The sequence below is a fragment of the Odontomachus brunneus genome, unplaced genomic scaffold (genome assembly GCF_010583005.1).
Source record: "Odontomachus brunneus isolate Ranch 3 - 2012 unplaced genomic scaffold, Obru_v1 Obru_scaffold_073, whole genome shotgun sequence".
Classification (NCBI taxonomy): Eukaryota; Metazoa; Arthropoda; class Insecta; order Hymenoptera; family Formicidae; genus Odontomachus; species Odontomachus brunneus.
The window spans coordinates 686,097-695,105 of NW_022639523.1; positions in this window are offsets into that span (position 1 = coordinate 686,097).

A 9,009-nucleotide genomic window follows, 5' to 3' on the forward strand; every position below is an offset into this window, starting at 1 on the left:
TATATATATATATATATATATATATATATATATATATATATATTAATTACACGTATTTTTAAGACGTGTGAAATTTTTCAATTATAGTCTAATATACACAGCGTCTTTATACAGCGCTACAATGCAACTTCTCACATCTCACATCTAATGCAAATATTTTTTTTAATAATATCGCAAAATCCCGACTTAAGATTCTACACAATATCAGTTCGTTAGAGTACACTCGTATGTGCGAATGGACCGTGCAAATAGGCATCTCGTAGCGAATCTCGATTGGTCAGTGCAGAGGGGTGGCGAATCCACGCGTACGATTGGTCAAATTCACCCTTCTCTTAGACGAATACTGACCCTTCGGGGGTGGGTTCTCGTCGCCAGGAAATATCGCTGATCTGCACCTCAGCGCGATACACGCTCACGGGAATTGAATTACACAGCTGCGCCGTGAAGGAAGAAAAACAACGTAACGCAACGACACGACGCGTTGCACCGTTTGGGAATACTCACTCGAGTGCCTGCAAACTGCACACGCCGTTCGTAAACTGCAAATGCGCGAGTAGCGTGTCGCCCGGGAAGAGATATAACGCGCGGTTTTTGCGTCGTCGTCGGGAAACGCGCCGAAAAGAATGTGTGAAATTAATTATGTCGCTTGCAGTGGAATAAAACGCGTTGTAATGACCTGACACGTTGTGATGAGCCTGACACAAATTGTTACGTTACTTCTCCAACGAAATGAATCTTATGTCACGTGATAATAGTGACAGTAATACTTTCAATATTCGTATGTAATTATCGTATTCGATGGTCGTTGCTTATTAACTTTTTTACATAATCTATGAAACGTTTCTTTACGAATGGAGTTAAATATCACGCGGCGTTATCGTCACACCCACGACGATCCAAGACTCGCCGCTCGACCAACGCGCGTACAAAGATATGTATTCGAATGTAATCGATCCAGGAGTTTAATCCGTTCAATTCAGGGAGAGCCGTGAGATCAGGAGTCCCGCGCGACAATACTTCTCCGGTTCTTTATCGGGAAACCGAGAGGGACGGTCGCGAGTGGAGTATCGCCGGTAATGAGATTGAAATTAATTCGACATCGCGGTGCCGTGCCACCACGAGAGAGTGAGATGTTCAACGATAAGATAATTCGACAAATTTGCTCGAGTAACTCCGCGAGAGATCTCTCCTGTCGGCTCTCTCTCTCTCTCTCTCTCTCTCTCTCTCTCTCTCTCTCTCTTTCTCTCTCGCGAGATAAAACGCCTTCTCGCTCTTCTCTCTTTCTCTCCGTTTCTTTTTTCTCCTGATCCACCTCCTCTTTCCCGAAGGAGGTGGCGGTGGGCGATATACACGAAGCACGCGGCCGCTTTAACCGGAAGACGAATGATCATTACTTAATCTTTTGACCGAGGACGAAGCGCCGTCGTCGTCCGGGGTATCCTGGCTAATCCAGCGCAATTGTTTTCGTCCATGTTGACTGCTTATCTGGCTTAACAGCCGACTAATTCCGCGATCTAACAAACTTCGAGCTTCATGGTCTCCCCGGGCACTTAACCTCCGTTACCCGAGTTTTTCGTCGGGCTGCGAGAGCGACTCGCTAAATTAAAATTGTAAATTCCACGAGATAACAACACAGAGGACATCGCGTGGGTAACAACGCGTCGCGGCAACGCGCGATAAAGAGCCATTACGTTTAATGAAATTATCCTGCTGCCCTATAACTGGCTAATTACTCATCTGTTTGTTTTTCTCTTCTTCCGAAATCGCGCGCAGTTCTTCTTGACTTGTTGAAGTTGTTATGATTAGATTGCAGTTCTTTAATGTTGATTTATTAAGCTACGTAATAAGTAATTTCGGATTTTTTGGTTAAAACGTAACGATTGTATTTTTTTATAGGAAAAATAGTAGAAGGTCATAGATTAAAGCGATGTACACATTGTTTTGTAAAATTACATGATATAGAAATACAATCGATTCATTTTACCTGAAAAATTCGAAATTATACAACTCAATATTTGTAACAGAAAATATGTTTTACGACAAAATAATGTTGAATTCTATCTGTAGGAATCACGATAAAAAATAATTTCTTGACTAATTCGCAAATCTGTACACTGTCAAATTTTTTTATTACTTTCTCTCTTTCTCTCTCTTTACATATATGTTTGCAATTTCAACGAAAAGCCTTCGAAAGTATTTCCCGTGTGTTATTTTTATTGTGTTCCGATTACACAATTTCCGCATGCGGTAATATTTTAATGTATGAAATTGCAAAATGTGCACTCAGAATTAGGTCTTGGGTTAATATTGTCGCAAGTAATACGCAACGGGCGGCTATTATTCATCAGCCAGCGTGTAGTCGTATCGCTAGGTTCAGGTTTGCAACCCTCTGCGCTGACGTTCAGGATAGACGGTCTTCCGCTGCAAGCTGTATACAGCAACCCCGTGCTTGGCTCCCCCAGTAGTTTTATACCTGGACTGTACCTCCTATTAGAATGCAACCATGTATTGCAGCGATGCATCTCGAGTTCAGGTACTTCTGGTGCGAGAAACGCGAACGGGGGAGGTACTATGGGCGATGGTCTATCGATATACTTGAGTCGCAAAATTATTCACCGTCGTCGAATTTACTTCACGTAAATACATTCGTACTTGACGACTCGGCAGAAAGATTGATTTCTATATTATAATTGAGGTCAACCGCACGTTAAGACAACGTCATTTTGACACTTTTAATTATGCAGTAATCGAAGAGATGTAGAAACGCGACTTCATTTTCTTCACACACACACATACACATACACACATTATCACTACCATTTTCTTCAAATATCTATATTTTAACTGTTTATTAGACATCTCTAAAAAATTAATCACTTGATATCGGATTTGATATTAGCGTGATATTATGATCTCCGTTCAATACAAATTTGATTAATTCAACAAATTTTGGCTATAATTCTGTATAGTTCAAGGTCATAAAAAAGTTGGATTATAATTTTAACTACAATATTTTCTCTGTGATTATATATTATGCGTGATGTAATATAATTGCACCAAGTGAGCAATGAATAATTTTGTTTTGTATAGCTAGTTTTTATAAATTCAACTCTGTCGTAATGATTTATTAGCCAAAGTTTTGCGTTCATCGATATTCTGATCGCGCAGCTTCATTTAAAAAGAATTTTAATGCTTATATGGAATCTCATTCGTTGTGGAACATTTTTTATTTGTTTTCATATGGATATAAGAAATCTTTTGTTTATCGTTGAAGAAAGTAGATATTTGTAAAATTTAAGATAATAATAAATTTTTGATTTTGCTATTTACGCGAAGGAAACGGTCGCAGTCGAATGCAAGGAGCGAGGAGTGTTTGACATATTTTGTCCGGGAAACCGACAGATCAGGGACGAAAGCGACGCCGCGGAAAGGGTTGGCGGAGGGAGTGAATGCAGGGGTACCTCTGTTCCTGACGTGCAGATTAGTGTCCGCCATTGTAGTGACGTCACCATAGTTAACACGCATTCAGACGGCCCTGAAGAGGCCCGCGAAACTATTGACCGCGATCAGCCGCGAAAACCCGTGAGTTTCTCCACTCGCCATTGAGATTGGCGCGTTTTTTCGCATTCACCCGACAAGTTTCTCGACGCGGTTGTAATACGTCGGAGTGATTCGCGCGGAAAAGACAGAGGATCGACCAGGATGGACATCCTTCCGGCTAGGTCGCGCGAACGCGTCGACTGCAGAATGTGTCAGAAGTCGGTTTGCTAGTTGACAGATGAATATGCTCGGGGAACAATGGGGGCCGACCAAAAATTAACGGCATTGTCCTAACTTTGCATTCTGATGCGGCTGTTTGCTCCTGCCGAGTCGATTGCTGCGAAACAAGGACCGAGACCGACAGACGTGTACCGAGAAAGCTTTGAAAGCTGTCTCTCCCGCTCCTTCTCCCGCCATCCCCTCCCCCATTTCTCTTGCTCTCACCCTCTCTCGATTACCGCGCCGCGGATTAATCTGATGTTGACGGTGGATCCCGGACTTCGTGATCTATATTTCGCTTGGGGTTTTCGTGGAATCCGCGGAATGATCTCAATGCGAAAGCGGAGAACGGGCGAAAATAGGTACGCGATAATATCGGTAGTCAGTGTTGTGTGCATACTTTGTGATACTTACATTCGCTAATTAAACAATAAAATAAAGTAACTGTGATATTTTGGTTCTTAAAGAAACGATACATACAACTATATATATAATACGAGGGAAATAATGTGTATATATATGATATTATATAATGAAGAATATATATATATAATGATTAATATAAGAGAAAATTATATATATATATATATATATATATATATATATATATATATATATATATATATATATATATGATATTATATAATGAAGAATATATATATAATGATTAATATAAGAGAAAATTATATATATATATATATATATATGATATTATATAATGAAGAATATATATATAATGATTAATATAAGAGAAAATTATATATATATATATATATATATGATATTATATAATGAAGAATATATATATAATGATTAATATAAGAGAAAATTATATATATATATATATATATATGATATTATATAATGAAGAATATATATATAATGATTAATATAAGAGAAAATTATATATATATATATATATATATGATATTATATAATGAAGAATATATATATAATGATTAATATAAGAGAAAATTATATATATATATATATATATATGATATTATATAATGAAGAATATATATATAATGATTAATATAAGAGAAAATTATATATATATATATATATATATGATATTATATAATGAAGAATATATATATAATGATTAATATAAGAGAAAATTATATATATATATATATATATATGATATTATATAATGAAGAATATATATATAATGATTAATATAAGAGAAAATTATGTAGGAATTATATTATTCAGGATGTCTGTTATTTGAAGAAATTCGAACAACTTAGAATTCTTTTGAATTATTATTTTTTATCTGAAAAATCAAAGAATTCTTAAGAATTTTTTACACACACTCTCTGAGTAGGCTTCATTATACTTGTATATATACTTGTTGTTGATAACGTTTATTTATTTGTAAAAATTTATTTGAAGAAGGCTTTCGTGATATTATCATGCAATTTTCGTTTAGCATTAGGTTTAACATTTCAAGCATGTACCTTAATGGAGTAACCTTCAACTAGGCAACCCGACATGCATCGAAGTAACTCGATGCTGATCCAGCTTGATAAATGAGAGGTTGTCCTCGTTCGAGTTTCCCCTCGTATCGTTACAGCTACACGCTAGATGGCACAATTGACTCTTATTAAACGGTATTACCATTTTTGGTGAGAGTATCATGTGATTTTTACTTCGAAAGAAAATGAACTCGTTTGTTTCAACCATTTCTTCAAACTAAAGTTGTAAAAGTCTCCCATTGAAAGAGGAAATTCGTACTTCTTTTTTTCATTTTCAGTTGCGATATAATTATGAATCGACTTGAAGCAGAGTTTTAAGCCGTTGCAAAACACGTTATGCAATGCAATAGGCGGATGATAGTGACTCGAAACGAGTTAAACATTTTATGTAACGAGCTTTCTACGTCTGACACAAACATATCGGAAACTAAAGGTTTCCAACGGTGCAGATGGCTGCGCAAATCTTTCGCTTCTCAAGCGATCAATCAATCATGATTACCTATAAAATATGCATTCAATTACGAGTGCACGACCTCATGGCCATATAAATATACTGAATGTCATTATTATTATTATTATTATTATTATTATGTCACTTATTATTATATATCATAAATCGCGGAAAGAAATTCAATGTTGACAAAAGTTTATGTTCATTTCAACATTCAATGTCCACAATTAAAAAGTAACGTCAAATAGGGAAGAAACAATCTCTGAATTATTTTTTAATTGTTTTATAGAAGATTTTCCACATTTCTAATGTAATGGATTAAAAATTTTTTCGGTACAGTTAAAATTAATTCGTGAAACTATTAGCGTGTTGAAGGAGAGTAGGAGGGCTGTGACGGGGTTTGAGCAGAATTCGAATAGAGCATGTAGATTATTTAAAAACAATGTCGTTTATTTGAATCGCACAAGACATACACCGTATCTGCTATGTTTACAATTAGAGACCCCTGCGAGGAAAGCTCGGCCGAGCCTTCGCGAAGCTCATGGCCAGAGTTTACTCGGAGACGCCTGGGTTTTTTTTTATTTCTCGTATTGCCTTAATGTCGATCCTCGGTTAAAAGTGTCTCAATGCCAGGTTTTCTTTTTTTCAACCCGGTCACATACTGTCGCTAGAAACCGAGCTTCGGATTATTTTTACCCTGGATCAGAAGATTTCCTAAAAATCCAATTTCCCTGCTACGATATTTATCGTCTCCTGCGCATTTCTTTCCCGTAAATCGACTCCGGTGGAATCTCTTTCTCTCTCTGCCTCTTTCTCTCGCTTTCGTTCTCTTATGTATAATTATAGGAAATATTTCGTAGCTTTAAATTATGTCGACTGCCTAGATACTTCGCTCGACTATATATTCTTGACATTCGTTCTGGGATTATCTTTTACCATTTTTACGTGATTTACCCTGTGTAGAAACGTTAGAAACCGACCGGGGGGACACGACGGGACAGGATTATCTACTTATCAGTGCGTCGGTCGATCGAGATATAGCGAGGTGAATGTGTGATACCGTAATTCGAACACGGGCAAACGCTGACGTACCGTGATCGGCACGAATCCACCGTGAGTCGCCGTGGTGGTTTCCACGTTGGACTCGCAATAACCCATTCATCGTGACTGCAGCGTTTGCCGCGTCTCCTTAGCGCGAGGATATTCTTCCGCGTCGCATAAATTCGTCGTCCTCGTCGTATCCCGCCGGTCCGATCGCCCGCCGCGAGATTTGCATGTGTGACTCCTTTGTTTCGGTGAGGCAGGGAACTTGGTCCTATGTGGGATGAATTCGAAAAGGGTAATAAACGTGTGTATATGTGTGTGTGTATATGTGTGTGTGCGTGTGTACGTATGCGTATACGCGCGTGTGAGAAGAAACGGAGGAAGAACTCTTTTTCGAAACCAAAGTACGCGTTGAATGTGCCGCAGGATTTTTATCTCATCGATTATACACATACACACGTGTGCGCGAGCGCGCACACAGTGCTCCATCGAAGGGGGTTGCTTTTTCTTTCTTTCTCTCTCTCGCGTCTCCCTCGTGTCCACCCTTCCTTCGTTCGCGAACGACTCGTGGACGACGAAACACGCCGTTACGTGAGAGAAGGAAATCACTGCGCTGAATCTGTTCTCTTCCTCTTTCTCGTCACGATCGTTGAACAACTCTTCGACGACGCGTCTCTCTCTCTCTCTCTCTCTTTTTCTTTTCACTCCCTCTTTGTTTTCGGATCATCGCTACGGGCAGTGCCATTATTTACAATATGTAGTCGTATAAACGGAGAGCCTGGCATGTACGTATTTCAGGAATCGATCTAACAAACTTTTAACTAGATAACGAGAGATTTCTTTTTTTTATCTAGGGCCGTACACGTCTAACACCGAGAGAACTATCTGATATGAGTTTCTTTATCGTCTTTAATGCTTTTCTCATTCACACTCTCGTCATCGCGCAACACTCGCTCTCAACACTCATCTCCAGAAGGATAACACGCACAACGAAATCGCAAAAAGGACACGCAATCGTCACACGCACTCTTCCGTCGTTTCTCGTTTCGCGGAGTTATTTCTCCCATTTTTTTTATCTTATTGCCTAAGCATATATATATATATATATATATCTCTCTCTTTAGGAACAGTTCCCTTCGAAAACGCTTACGTTGCCGAGGCGTCGTTAAGGAAAACAAAAGGGAAAGGCTAGAAAGGAAAAAAAACTATTTCACTACTTAAAAATGGAACGCAAAAAACTCGAAGGACGATCGTCGCGTCGCCCGCGAAAGCCTCAGTCTTGGGCGAGGACGAGGGAAAACGGAAATCCGCCATTCTTCCAGGTTGCGCCTCGGTACGGCCGCGGGACGATTTTCACAGGATCAACGTTCGGTGTCGATCCTGCGAAAACCGAGCGTGGCTCGATCGGCCGCGACGGCAATAAATATAATTAACGAACAAAGCGCGCTGATGATAGTCTCGTCGTGGCTACAAAGCGACCGTCGAAGACGGGAAGGAATCGTCATGATTGTGAAATTGCTTCCGAGATTGTCCAGGACTGAACGTTTCAATTTGGATCTCGTTCATGATTGTTCTTAATCGTCCCCGCAATATACTTCCTTTTTCCAGTATTTCTAAGAGCGATTCCCCCGGCTTCGATGGACGTATCGTGCGACGCGCGCGATCAGCGGGCCATAAACGTAAACAACTTTGGCATTTTCTTAACCGTTAAGAACATCCGCGATAATAATTTAATATCGGTATAAAATAATGAAAGCGCCGCTTAAATTCACTGCAACCGTAATGATAATAGTGACAATAATAATAATAATAATAATATAATATAGAACACTAATAATGTGTGCAATAATAGTAATAATGAGACAATAATAATCATGTATTACGAAACAATAATAATAATAATGATAATAAAGAGCAATAATGATCTTAATAAAGATAATAAAGTTGCCTATAATAGATATAATACATTGTACATAGGATTGAGTTAGAGGCTAGGTACCAGCTTCTTTCGTGTTTTACGTAAATCAATTACTCTCCCAGTGTATCCTAGCTATTGATATATATATATAATATATATATATATATATATATATATATATATATATATATATATATATATATAAATAACAGAATCTCGAATATATCGATGCTTTTAATTATATATATATACACGGATCGCCGAAGTCGCCGTTCTCCTTACGAGCTAAGGAAATCGATGCATTGGAAAGGAAAAAAAATAGAAAGAAGAAAGAGGGCGCTTCGGTTCTACCGACG